Consider the following 12,775-nt stretch of genomic DNA (forward strand, 5'->3'; position numbering starts at 1 on the left):
AAACCACTGTTTGGGCGCATGGCAGAGCTAAGAAGGGAAGCAGCGCCAGATTTTACTGTTATGGTTTGCAGGTGCCATGACTCACTGGGAGAGCCCATGAGGTGCCAAAACAGCAGAACCCCCCATAAGTGACCCCATTTTATGACTTACACCTCTCAGTGAATTCATCTAGGGGTGCAGTGATCATATTGACACCATGGGTATGTCACAGAATTTTATACCATTGGACAGCCATGCGAAGAGACTCAGGAGGAACGGAGCGCTATTTGCCTATTCAAGTGAATGGCTCTGTGCACATGTCAGTGTGTTCCACAGACCATGTGTCCATGGGCAAAACATGCTGACATGTCCGTTTTTCAATGTCGTCGCTGGCCACAAAACATCCATCACACGTGCATACGCATAACACACATGGATGTCATCCATGCGACACGCATCGGCGCCGGGGAAGAAGCATTACAGCAAGTGCTGTTCCCCGGCGCCGGGTGCTGATTATAGCTCTCATCAGTCTCCCCTTCTTGTGCTGATCGCCCGCAGAGCAGGGGAGAATGACAAGATCAGCATCCGGCGCCGGGGAACAGTGCTTACTGTAACGCTTCTTCCCTGGTGCCCGTCCTTGTGGTACTGATGCTGCACACGCATGCCACACGTGTGCCGTAAGTATTACACACATGGACACTGACATCTCCGCTACCGGAAATATCAGGAAGTGTGAAAGAGGCGTTATAGCGGGTTTTTATGTTTGGCAGCTGTCACACACTAAAAGACGCTTTTTATTGCAAAAAAATAATTTTTGCATCATCACATTTCGAGAGCTATGATTGTTCCATGTTTTGGCCCACAGAGTCATGTGGGGTCTTGTTTTTTGCGGGACCATTTTTTGGCACATGACGTTTTTTGAGAGACAGAATGAGCAAAAGCCAGCAATTCATGAATTTCTTTTTTTTTGGGGGGGGGCGTTTACACCGTTCCACGTGTGGTAAAATTGATAAAGCAGTTTTATTCTTTGGGTCAGTGCGATTATAGCAATACCTCATTTATATCATTTTTTGTGTTTTGGTGCTTTTATACAATAAAAACTTTTATATAAAAAATTATTATTTTTGCATTGCTTTATTCTGAGAGCTATCACTTTTATTTTTCAGGTGATGGAGCTATATGGCGGCTTATTTTTTTTTGTGGGACAAGATGACGTTTTCAGCGGTACCATGTTTATATCCGTCTTTTTGATCGCGTGTTATTACACTTTGTTTGGCAGTATGATGATAAAGCATTGTTTTTTGCTTATTTTTTTACTGGGTTCACTAAAGGGGTTAACTAGTGAGACAGTTTTATAGGAGAGGTCATTACAGACACAGCGATACCAAATATGTGTACTTTTATTGTTTAGATTTTTTTAATTCAAATATTTATTTAGTGATAGAATATTGATTTTTTTTATTTTTTAAATATTTTTACAATTATAGAATATAGATTTTTTAAAAATATTTTTACAGTTATTTAAACTTTTTTTTTACTTCATTCTATCTCTTACATGTTGTCCCACCATGGGACAATCATTTTTTGCAGGCTGATCGCTTAGACTATAGCATGCAGATGAAGATCTGCATGCTATAGAAGCTGTCAGCGCTGCACTTTCTGCACACTGACCTGAGAGACTTCCTGATCATGCACTGCGCATGACAGGAAGTTTCTCAGCTCTGGTACCCGGGTGTTGTCGGATTGCCATAGCAGCGATCGTCACGCCGCGGGGGTCTCCGATCCAAAGGCAGAGGGGCTGTCAGCCCTCTGCTTGCTCCCAGGATGCTGTGATCGCATTCGATCACAGTATTCCGGGGGATAAAGTGCCGGGAGCGGTCTGTGACCAGTGGTGTGGGGGGGCCCACCAGCCCAGGGAAAATTGCCCCATTATAATCCGCCACCATAGCACCACGCCCCCATGTATCAACCCTTTCCTCCCCCTCCCAGACCCACCGGCCACCGCAGCGCCAGCCCCTCACTGATAAATCCCTGCTCTGTGCGCACACGACCTGTGATGAGGTCACAGGAGGGGAGGAGTCAGGGGTTTCAGTAGAGGCCCCTGATCATGTGACCCCTGACTCCTCCCCTCCTGTGACTTCATCACAGGTCCTGTGCACACAGCCATCATTGTATTGTATGCGGGACTCTGCTGTGCTGGTTGTCATGATGCTGGATGAGGAAAGTATGTGTGGGGTCAGGAGGGGTTTACAGGATGGATGTAGCTGCGTGTGTGTGCGAGGTGTACGGAGCAGACCCGCGAATGTGCGAGGTGTACGGAGCAGAGCCGTGTGTGTACGAGGTGTATGGAGCGGAGCCGTGTGTGTACGAGGTGTATGGAGCGGAGCCGTGTGTGTACGAAGTGTACGGAGCGGAGCCGTGTGTGTACGAAGTGTACGGAGCGGAGCCGTGTGTGTACGAGGTGTATGGAGCGGAGCCGTGTGTACGAGGTGTACGGAGCGGAGCCGTGTGTGTACGAAGTGTACGGAGCGGAGCCGTGTGTGTACGAAGTGTACGGAGCGGAGCCGTGTGTGTACGAGGTGTGCGGAGCGGAGCCGCGCGCGATGTATGGAGCAGAGCTGCGCACGCGAGAGGTGTACGGAGGGGAGCCGCACGTGTACGAGGCGTACAGAGCTGAGCCCTGTGTTTACAGAGCTGAGCTGCACGTGTGCAAGGTGTACGGAGCGGAGCCGCGTGTGTGTACGAGGTGTACGGAGCGGAGCCGCATGTGTGTACGAGGTGTACGGAACGGAGCCCTGTGTGTACAGAGCTGAGCTGCACGTGTGCGAGGTGTACGGAGCGGGGCTGCACGTGTGCGAGGTGTACGGAGCGGAGCCACGCGTGTACGGAGCGGAGCCGTGTGTGTGTACGAGGTGTACGGAGCGAAGCCGCATGTGTACCAGGTGTACGGAGAGGAGCCGCGTGTGTACGAGGTGTACGGAACGGATCCCTGTGTGTACAAAGTGTACAGACCTGAGCCATGTGTTTACGGAGCGGAGCCATGTGTGTATGAGGTGTATGGAGCAAAGCCGCATGTGTACAAGGTTTACAGAGCAGAGCCATGTGTGTACAAGGTGTACAGAGTGTGGCCGTGTGTGTATAAGGTGTACGGAGCAGAGCCGCATGTGCACGAGGTTTACGATGTGTGTACTGAATGGAGCTGTGTGTGCGAGGTGTACGGAGCGAAGCCGTGTGTACGAGGCATACAAAGCGGAACAGTGTGTGAATGAGGTGTGCGGAGCCATGTGTGTACAAGGTGTATGATGGGGAGCATTCATACCTCCCAACCGTACCAGATTTTGAGAGTCTGCCCCACTGCCCCGACCTGGAGCTTACTTTTCCCGTGGACACAGGAGTATATGGCGGAGCCCCAAGGAGCACTTGAAAACTCGCACATGACATTCTATCGGAAGTGACGTGATGGAAAATGACCAGAGGAGATTGTGACGGAACCATGGAGGCTCTTCAGGGAATGCTTCAGATCATCACCATGTCCTCCTTTGAGAGCGCGGACAGCGGGATCGCCTTGGACTCGGGGATGTCGGCCATGTGAGTGGATGATGATATGTCCTGCACCAGGAGGCTCAGGTGGGCACTACAATGTGAGCTGGTATAGTATCTTTATAGAATCTTTCTTTCCCCTCTTTCCTTGTCTTTTTCTTTCTTTCTTTCTCTGTTCTTTCTTTCTTTCACTTTCTGTTCTTTCTTTCCCCTCTCTTTCTCCCTCTCTGTTCTTTCTTTCTTTTTTTCTCTCGTTATTCTTTCTTTCACCTTTCTCTTTCTTTCTTTCTCTCTTTGTTCCTTCTTTCCCCTCTTTCTTTCTCTCTCCCTCGCTGTTCTTTCTTTCCCCTCTTTCTTTCTCTTTCTTTTTTTCTCTCTGTTCTTTTTTTCTATCCCCTTTCTTTCTCTGTTCTTTTTTCCTTTCTCTCTGTTCTTTTTTTGTTTCTCTCTGTTCTTTCTTTCTCTCTTTTCCTCAGTACCAGTCAATGTGCCCACAGTACCAGCCACTGTGCCCTCAGTACCAGTGTGATCAGCAGTGCTAAATGGGTGTGGTTGGGGCGTGGACATGGGTGTGACTAGTTGTGAAATGGGTGTGGTCGGGCGGCCGGTAGCCAATCATCATAGTGGAAGGCATCTGTTTCCATCAACTTTGTTATATGTGGGCAGTGGGCACCTCTAGTAAGGTGGGCACAAGATGGCGGGTTCTTGTCACCTGTGCCTCACACAAGTTACTATGAGATGTAAATGACCAGAGGAGATTGTGACGGAACCATGGAGGCTCTTCAGGGAATGCTTCAGATCATCACCATGTCCTCCTTTGAGAGCGCGGACAGCGGGATCGCCTTGGACTCGGGGATGTCGGACATGTGAGTGGATCATGATATGTCCTGCACCAGGAGGCTCAGGTGGGCACTACAATGTGAGCTGGTATAGTATCTTTATAGTTTCCTTGTCTTTTTCTTTCTTTCTTTCTCTGTTCTTTCTTTCACTTTCTGTTCTTTCTTTCCCCTCTCTTTCTCCCTCTCTGTTCTTTCTTTCCCCTTTCTTTCTTTTTTTCTCTCGTTATTCTTTCTTTCACCTTTCTCTTTGTTCCTTCTTTCCCCTTTCTTTCTCTCTCCCTCGCTGTTCTTTCTTTCCCCTCTTTCTCTTTCTTTTTTTCTCTCTGTTCTTTTTTTCTATCCCCTCTTTCTTTCTCAGTTCTTTTTTCCTTTCTCTCTGTTCTTTTTTTGTTTCTCTGTTCTTTCTTTCTCTCTTTTCCTCAGTACCAGTCAATGTGCCCACAGTACCAGCCACTGTGCCCTCAGTACCAGTCAGTGTGATCAGCAGTGCTAAATGGGTGTGGTTGGGGCGTGGACATGGGTGTGACTAGTTGTGAAATGGGTGTGGTCGGGTGGCCGGTAGCCAATCATCATAGTGGAAGGCATCTGTTTCCATCAACTTTGTTATATGTGGGCACCTCTAGTAAGGTGGGCACGAGATGGCGGGCTCTTGTCACCTGTGCCTCACACAAGTTACTATGAGATGTATTTTATTCCTGCTATATTTCTTGGCATACTGAAATGTTTTGACCAGTTGGAAGTTGTACAACCTGAGGATTGTGCATGTGTGCACTGCCCGCATGTAGTAATATGTGTCTGTGTGTATATATATATATATATATATATATATATATATTTACTCCGACCCCTATATAAACCCTGCCCCTCCAACCGCCGTCCACTTTCCCATGCTCCTGTTCCAATCCTGGGGTCTTTTTTGGTCCCCCTTGGTCCTCCACATGCTGAACATCTGGGACATGACTAACATTGCGCAATGTGCGCTTGTTCGTCGCCAGATGCAGCGTCGTGTTCAGTGTGTGAGGAGACGGCGACTTGTCTGTGGCGTTAACCCCTCTGCTGCCATGCTGGACACAGCCTGTGACGAGGAGCGTCTCTTCCTGTGTATCCGGCCACAGGCTGCACATCGGAGGCTGCTTCTTCTATCTGGGGAAGTTCATGAAGCAGAAGCCTCTGTGTGACTCATGTGAAGTAACTTGTCTGACAGGTCATGGGTCCAGGTCAGCAGGTGATTGCAGGCTATTAGCTGGTTTCGATGTTAGGTACAGGTGAGTCAGGACTAGATGTTGGGTGGAAGCCTTCCACTATTTGTAAGACCTCGTACACACGCTGAGTATTTGATGAGTTTTTACCTCAGTATTTATAAGGCCTCGTGCACACGCTGAGTATTTGGTGAGTTTTTCACTCAGTATTTGTAAGGCCTCATGGACACACTGAGCATTTGGGGTTTTTTACCTCAGTATTTGTGAGGCCTCGTGCACACGTTGCGTATTTGCAGAGTTTTTTTACCTCAGTATTTAACCCCTTCCCGCCACGTATGCGTCATGAAAACTAGTGACTTCCCGACCCCGTCACATGACCGGAGGGCCTATGGAGTCTGAACAGCCCGGGGCCCTGGCTACCCTTAATCCACCCCTGTGCATCAGCATTGCTGTGTGTAGCAGAGATCACAGTCTTCTATGAAAGCCAGCCATAAGCCGGTGCTCACAGTAGGATCGTAATGGCAGGTGCAGAGGTCTTCTGCCGACCCCCGGCTGTCACGACAATCCAATTGCGCCCCACGATCACGTGTCGGGTGCATTGATGGTCAAGATGCAATGACGCACTTCTGGCCGGCACGTGTTAAATCCCACCGTTAGTAATGGACAGCGAGATGTAACCGGATAACAGCCACGGGCAGAGCACCACTACACTCAAGGCTGTTAAAGGCACATGGTGACTGATTAAATCTGCCATCATGTGCGGGGAAAAGTTGTGGGTCGGTGTGCAAGCCCGCATCAAAGGCAGGCACAAACTTTGACGTAAATGTACGTCAAAGGTCATGAAGGGGTAAATGATCCAGCAGCTCTCAGGAGGTTAATTTTCTCCCTATATCTGAATGTTCAATAAGGCGGACAGGGAACATTATATTGCTATTAACGGGCAGATTATTCTTCTAGCACCATTACGTCCATGACACCTTACATGTTAAAAGAGTGTAAAAAAAAAAAAAAAGTACAATAATCATGAATACAAGTCATCGACTGGTACAGGAGGAGAGATAGGACCCTGCCCGTGAGGGATCACTGTTTACAAGGGATGTGTGAGGCTACAATAGGGAGGGTAGAGCTGTTTGTGCAGCAGTATGATGGAACAAGGGTTACTGCAGGTTGTCTGAAGAGGTGAGTCTTTAGGTTTCTTATGAAGGTTCCCATGGTGGGTGAGAATAGATGTTGGGAGACTAACTCACAGCTGTATGGAGGAGACAGGTTGTGGATGGCTTTGTATGCCATGATTGTGGTTTTGAACTGGAGTCTCTGGTCAATCAATGAGGAGCCAGTGAAGGGATTGACAGGGAGAAGAGGTGGGGGAATAGGTGTATTAGTCGGGCAGCAGAGTTTAGGATAGTATTGAGGGATGAAAGTGTGTTAGAAGGGAGGTCACAGAGCAGGAGATTGTAGTCTTTGAGATGGGAGATGATGGGGGCATGCACTATTGTTTTTGCAGATTCCTGAACCAAGAATGCATGAATCCAGGAAATATTTTTGAGTTGGAATTGGCAAGAAGTGGAAAGGGCTTGGATATGTTGTTTGAAAGAGAGATGAGAGTCAAGGATAACCCCAAGGCAGCGAGCAAGTGAGATTAGGGAGAGTGAACAGGCGTTGACTTTGATGGCCAGGTCGGTTGGGAGGCGGGTTGAGAGAGATGGGGGAAAGGTGACAAATTCTATTTTGTTCATGTTAAGTTTTAGAAATTTAGCTAAGAAGAAAGATGAAATAGACAGATGTTGGGATTCTGGTAAGCAAGAAGGTGACATCAGGTCCAAAGAGGTAGATCTGTGTGTCATCGGCATAGAGGTGATACTGAAAACCAAAGGTGTAGATTGAGAAGAGCATGGGTCCTAGAACTGAACCTTTGGGGACATCTATAGATAGGGGGTGATGAGGTGGTGTGCAAGAGGGAGACAATGTCCGGTCTGTTAGGTATGACAAGATCCAAGATAGGGCCAAGTCTGTGATGCCAAGAGATGAGCGAATCTGTAGTAAGGGGGAGTGGTCCACTGTGTCGAAGGCAGAGGACAGGTCTAGGAGGAGGACAGTCGTGTCCCTTGGCTTAGGCAGTTAGTAGGTCATTGGTGACCTTAGTCAGGGCAGTTTCAGTGGAGTGATGCAGCTGGAAGCCAGATTATAAGTGGTCAAAGAGGGAGCAGGAAGAGAGGTGGGAGGACAGTTCAAGATGGACGTGTTGTTCCAGTAGTTTTGAGGCATAGGGGAGAAGTGATACGAGTCGATAGCTAGATACAGAGGATGGGTCAAGGGTGGGCGTGATCAAGGTACATATAAAGCATAAGGGGGAAGACCCCAGTTGTTAGTGAGAGGTTGAAGAGGTGGGATGAAGACTGGTGAGGTTTAGTATGAGGTGGGACAGGATCAGTCAAGTGCACAGGTGGCGAGATGTGATCTGGAGAGTAGAGAGGAAAGTTGGTCTTCTATAATGGCAGAGACACTGGTTTTGGAGGAGGAGGGCTGAGTTATGAGGAAGGGCTGTAGGCCTGAGCTTTCTCAGATGTTAATTTTCTGCTTGAAGAATTAAGCAAAGTCTGCAGCTGATATGAGAGGAGAGAGAGGGGGTGCTGGGGGATGGAAGAGACAACTGAAACTACTGAATAGCTGATTAGGGTTGCGAGACAGGGAGGATATAAGATATGAGAAGCAGATTTGTTTTGCTGCAGTGAGTGTGGACTTGAAGGTGGCGTTTTCCAAGGAGACAGGTCCCCATTAACTATACAAAAGGAATCTACTGAGAACAAATGCCAGGAAGATCCCTTCCACTAATATATTCAGTAAATCTACATCAGGAGAAAACAGCATCCTGAGTGAGAAACTCCACAACTGCTTTGTAGCGTGACCAGGAGCTGAGCAGATTGATATATAGAAGATTCAGGGAAACCCGTGACTTAATCATTTACACTTTGCGGCCCAGCTCCATACACATATGACTTGCACAGTACATGTACGGCAGATAGTAAAATATACCCAGCTTATGATGAATTGAACCCTTTAAGTCTTTCAACTTGTGGTTTTTGCTGACTTTGTTGCACTAGATTCATCAAAATGGCACATGAGACTCGAGTTTTGAGCATAACCTCAAGCTGTCTTTTTCCTAACTGGTTCTGCGAGTGCTTAAATGGGAAAAGTTGCAGCTAAATAACTGATATATTCACTCCAGGGAGGACTAGAAGAGTAGAATTGTGCCAAATTTTGCAACTTTTTTTTTTTAAATAGTCGCAGTTAATGAATCTGTTTAATTCATCTGGAAAGTCACACTGACATAAAAATCAGAAACCGCTTGGAGGAAAAAAAAAAAGTACAAATAGTTTGATTAATTTGTCACGTCCAAAATGCAATGATGAATCGTGCCTAAAGCGTTCAACACCTATAAAACAAATGTGTGAGATATGACTGGCAGATAAAATTTTTGATTTTTTCTTTATTTTCAGACATTTCTCCACTCAGCACATAGATGTATTAAAATAGCAGAATCATCTGAAGATGGAGGCGCAGATTCTAGATTTGCTTTGGTCGTGTTAGTAAAAAAATAAGTGCATAGCAAGGTCATTGCGCTTTAGTTCATTAAGTCCACATAGGACGAAGCAGATCCGGTAACTGATGTCCGGATTATTTGGGCTTCTTGTCCTTACTCAGCCGATCGGCGAATTCTACCAGAGTCCTTGTGGGGCGGCCGGACATGCCCTTGCGCAGATAAGGGACCTCATCCTTGTTGGACATGACTCCGGCTATATCCAGGTGAGCCCAGTGCGGGGACGTGACAAACTCCTTCAAGAAAGCCGCGGCCGTACACGCACCCCCAGATCTGCGAGAAGAAAACCTTTCATTAGTTTCTGTGGAGCAAGATACATTACCTCATGTATACTACTGATGTGGAAATTGTAGGTTTATTTTTTAATAAAATCCACATAAAAAGGAAAAAAAAAACCCCAATAATAATAATAATATTCCCATGATAGAAATTGATGACATATCCTGTAGGGGTGCACCCATGTGGTTAGGATCTCACCAATCATTTCTATAGGAATTCCAACAGATGAGCAAATCTGGATCTCCGTTTTGGTGATGGATGGAGGTCTCAGAGGCGGGGGTCGCTCTATGAGATACTTTAGAAACCTACTACAACCACCATATTTACATCCATTACCTGCTGTACTTCCCGACATTATTAAGGTCTGCGAGTGCGAGGGCCGACTCAGTCACTTGTTTAGTGTAATGATCAAAGAGAGGCATTCTCCATACACGATCCCCAGTCACAACGCTGGCCTGGAAGGAACATGAAACATCAGCAGTAAATTCAGCAATGTGGAGGACATCCCACAGGTCTAGAATACATACTTGGTGCCTTCCCACAAAAGGTGCAGGTGTACGGAGTTCTCTCAGGAGCTGAGCCGCCCCCATACAGAACAGATGCTGGCAGTGTTACACAGCTGGCAACTGCCTCTAGTAGCAACAACTGGAGCTAGCTCAGATCGCTGTATGACAGCTGAAATAGTGCTGAATGGGAAGGCGCTGATGGTTTTGTTGGCAGCCAGACACCTTCTGAAGGCCCTCATTGCCTCCATCTTTGTGCTCCTACGCAGCCTTGCCCTATTTTAATAGGCGACTGGTAATTTTTACTATATATTGCTGCAGTATACAGAACAAGTTCAAGTAAAGAAAAACACACCCTGACAGTATGAATTGAATTCCTTTTCCTGATCTGAATCTATTTGGCATTGCTGCAAAATGAAGGAAAAACAATGAAAAATGTTAAGAATTACAATACTGGAAAAGACAAAAAATAAAGCCAAACTGAACATTTTTTTGGTCAACATAACCTCCAAAAAATGCAGTGAAAAATCAAAACGTTGCATGGACCACATAATTGGGTCAAGGAAAAGAGAGAAAAAAAAATCTCGCCATGTGAAAAACAAGCTCTTGCACAGCTATATGAATGGAAGAAATTTTTTTTATTCTTTTTATTTATTACAAAAGTTCCAAATGTTTTCTTTAAGACCAAACAAAGGGGGGAGCCCAAACCTATGCAGCTTTGGCACTGTTGTAATTGCACTGACCTGAATAATTGTGTTCCAGGTCATTTACTGCACAATGAGCGCTATAAAAAAAAAAATAAAAAAAAAAAGACAAATATAGTACAAAAAGTGAATGGTGTCTTTCAAAACTAGAACACACCCTCCTCCCAACCCAAAAAAAAAAAAAAAAAAAATCTCTCGTACAGTTATGTTAGTGGACAAATAAAGAGCTACTGGAATAAGGAAGGGGGGGGAATAAAGTGAAATGAACAATGATTCAGACAGAAGAGCATGTTATGACAAGAAGATAGAAAGTAAAATGTTTCCGACCTCTTGAAGGTGATTCCAAAGCCAAGAAGAATTGGTGAAGACTCCAGTGGCTGCAGATCCCAGGGCTACGTCCATTGCACCTACACAACAATTCCCGGTGAGCCGCGCTCCTCGTGAGAAGACACAGGCAGACATCTACATACAATAACTGCATACAGCTGCAGTACAATCCCACAAAGTGAAACGGATAAAGCCGGCTCCATCTGCACCAATCACATCCTGGTAGTTGGTTGTGTCTACTGACACTTCTTCCACCATTCACATTCCACCCAATTGCAGCCGCCATAAAGCACAGACCACCAGACAGACAATGCAAAACTAATAAAATATACAGCTAAAGAAAAAACAAACATTATTTCTCTACGACATACATTAATTATATTTTTTTGAAATCCAAATTAAAAGGGTTCTCCAGTTATTACCCATCCATAGGACTGGTGATTAGAGTTGAGCAAATTTGTTCGGGTTCCCTCTTATTCGGCAAGCTATAAGCGCTTACCAAATAAGCTGCAGAGGGAACCCGGCTTCCTGGATCACACCGGCTGAACGGCTCTGCAGCTGCATGTGTCGCGCCTGTGTCAGTCACAGCATGTGACATATGCAGCTGCGGCGGCGATCAGCTGATGGGCAGGCGTGATCCAGGAACCCGGGTTCCCTCTGCAAAGTCGCCCAAGTCTACTGGTGAAATCTTACTGATCGGTAACCGTATTGATCGGCAAAATTGGAACTTTTATCTCTGGTTAAATAGAGCGGCAATGCAGATACCTGACCGCTGCTCTGCTCATCCTATGGGGGGCTGCCCAGTGCTGCACTCGGCTTTTTCTGGCAGCCCTGTAAGAGGAGGTATGGAGCAGTAATCAAGTATCCAATCTGCCACTCAATTTTGTAACTTGAATTAAAAAAAAAAGCTCAATCAGGGACAGTTATTCCCTGGTCAGACCCTCACCGATCAGTAACGGATCATCTATTCTGAGCTGGTGAAGGGGGATGGGGCCTGGCTACACCCGCCCATTAAATTCATCAAAAGTGGGGGGTGATTCTTACTCTACAAGTGTTACTCCAGTCCTGTTTCTTGCGAGGTGCATGGATCCGCACAGCAGTGATAACGAGTTTGGGGCATCCTAAGTGGCGCGCGCCTCTCACGTTGAGACCCCACACTTAATGAATCGGAGCCCATGTGTACATTCTTCCAGCCCCTTCCATCATGTGTACGCAGCTCCCATACCTGTTAATGTCGCTGCATTTACGATCGCTCTTGCATTAAAGTTGTGTGCGTAACACAGAGCGTCCGCCAACAGCAGCCGTCCCTCCGCGTCAGTGTTATCTACCTGTGAGGAAACAGCAGCAGTCATGGATTTACTACTTTGCCATCTATAAAATAAAACAAACTAAATTGCTGTTCAGATCTGATCAGTACAGGGCAAGGGATCAATACTTATTAGAGGAGAACCCTTCATCTTGCGGTTAGATATCTGTATTCTATTGAAATATAGGACTCGCACTTTATAATAGTCACAAAACTGGTGGCATTAGAGAACAATCCGGCTCTATCGTGGTCTATTCTAGAAAGATCCTGCACTGTAATAAATCTAAACCCTGAAGGACTGAATACAGCAATTTATCCACTATTGTGGGATGGGTTTATATTTTGCTCGTGTCCCCCTTCTGTGGAGGCTTCTTGCCTTGTCTTTTCAATTGTAATTTGTTTTTAAATATCCATCGAAAAAGTCAATATTTTAATTATGAAGCTGGAATCTCTTCCTATCTGACAGCTACTGACTATTGCAGGAACAGATATAGGTGGTGT

General features: G+C 46.2%; 1 pseudogene; it reads right to left on the reverse strand.

Annotated features, from left to right (window-relative positions):
• Window positions 1–9,096: 9,096 nt before the first annotated feature.
• LOC141075001 (cytosol aminopeptidase-like) overlaps window positions 9,097–12,775 on the reverse strand; it is a 46,717-nt pseudogene continuing 43,038 nt past the window's right edge.

This window comes from Dendrobates tinctorius, unplaced genomic scaffold (genome assembly GCF_039654945.1).
Source record: "Dendrobates tinctorius isolate UK_male_01 unplaced genomic scaffold, ASM3965494v1 ptg000347l, whole genome shotgun sequence".
Taxonomy (NCBI): Eukaryota; Metazoa; Chordata; class Amphibia; order Anura; family Dendrobatidae; genus Dendrobates; species Dendrobates tinctorius.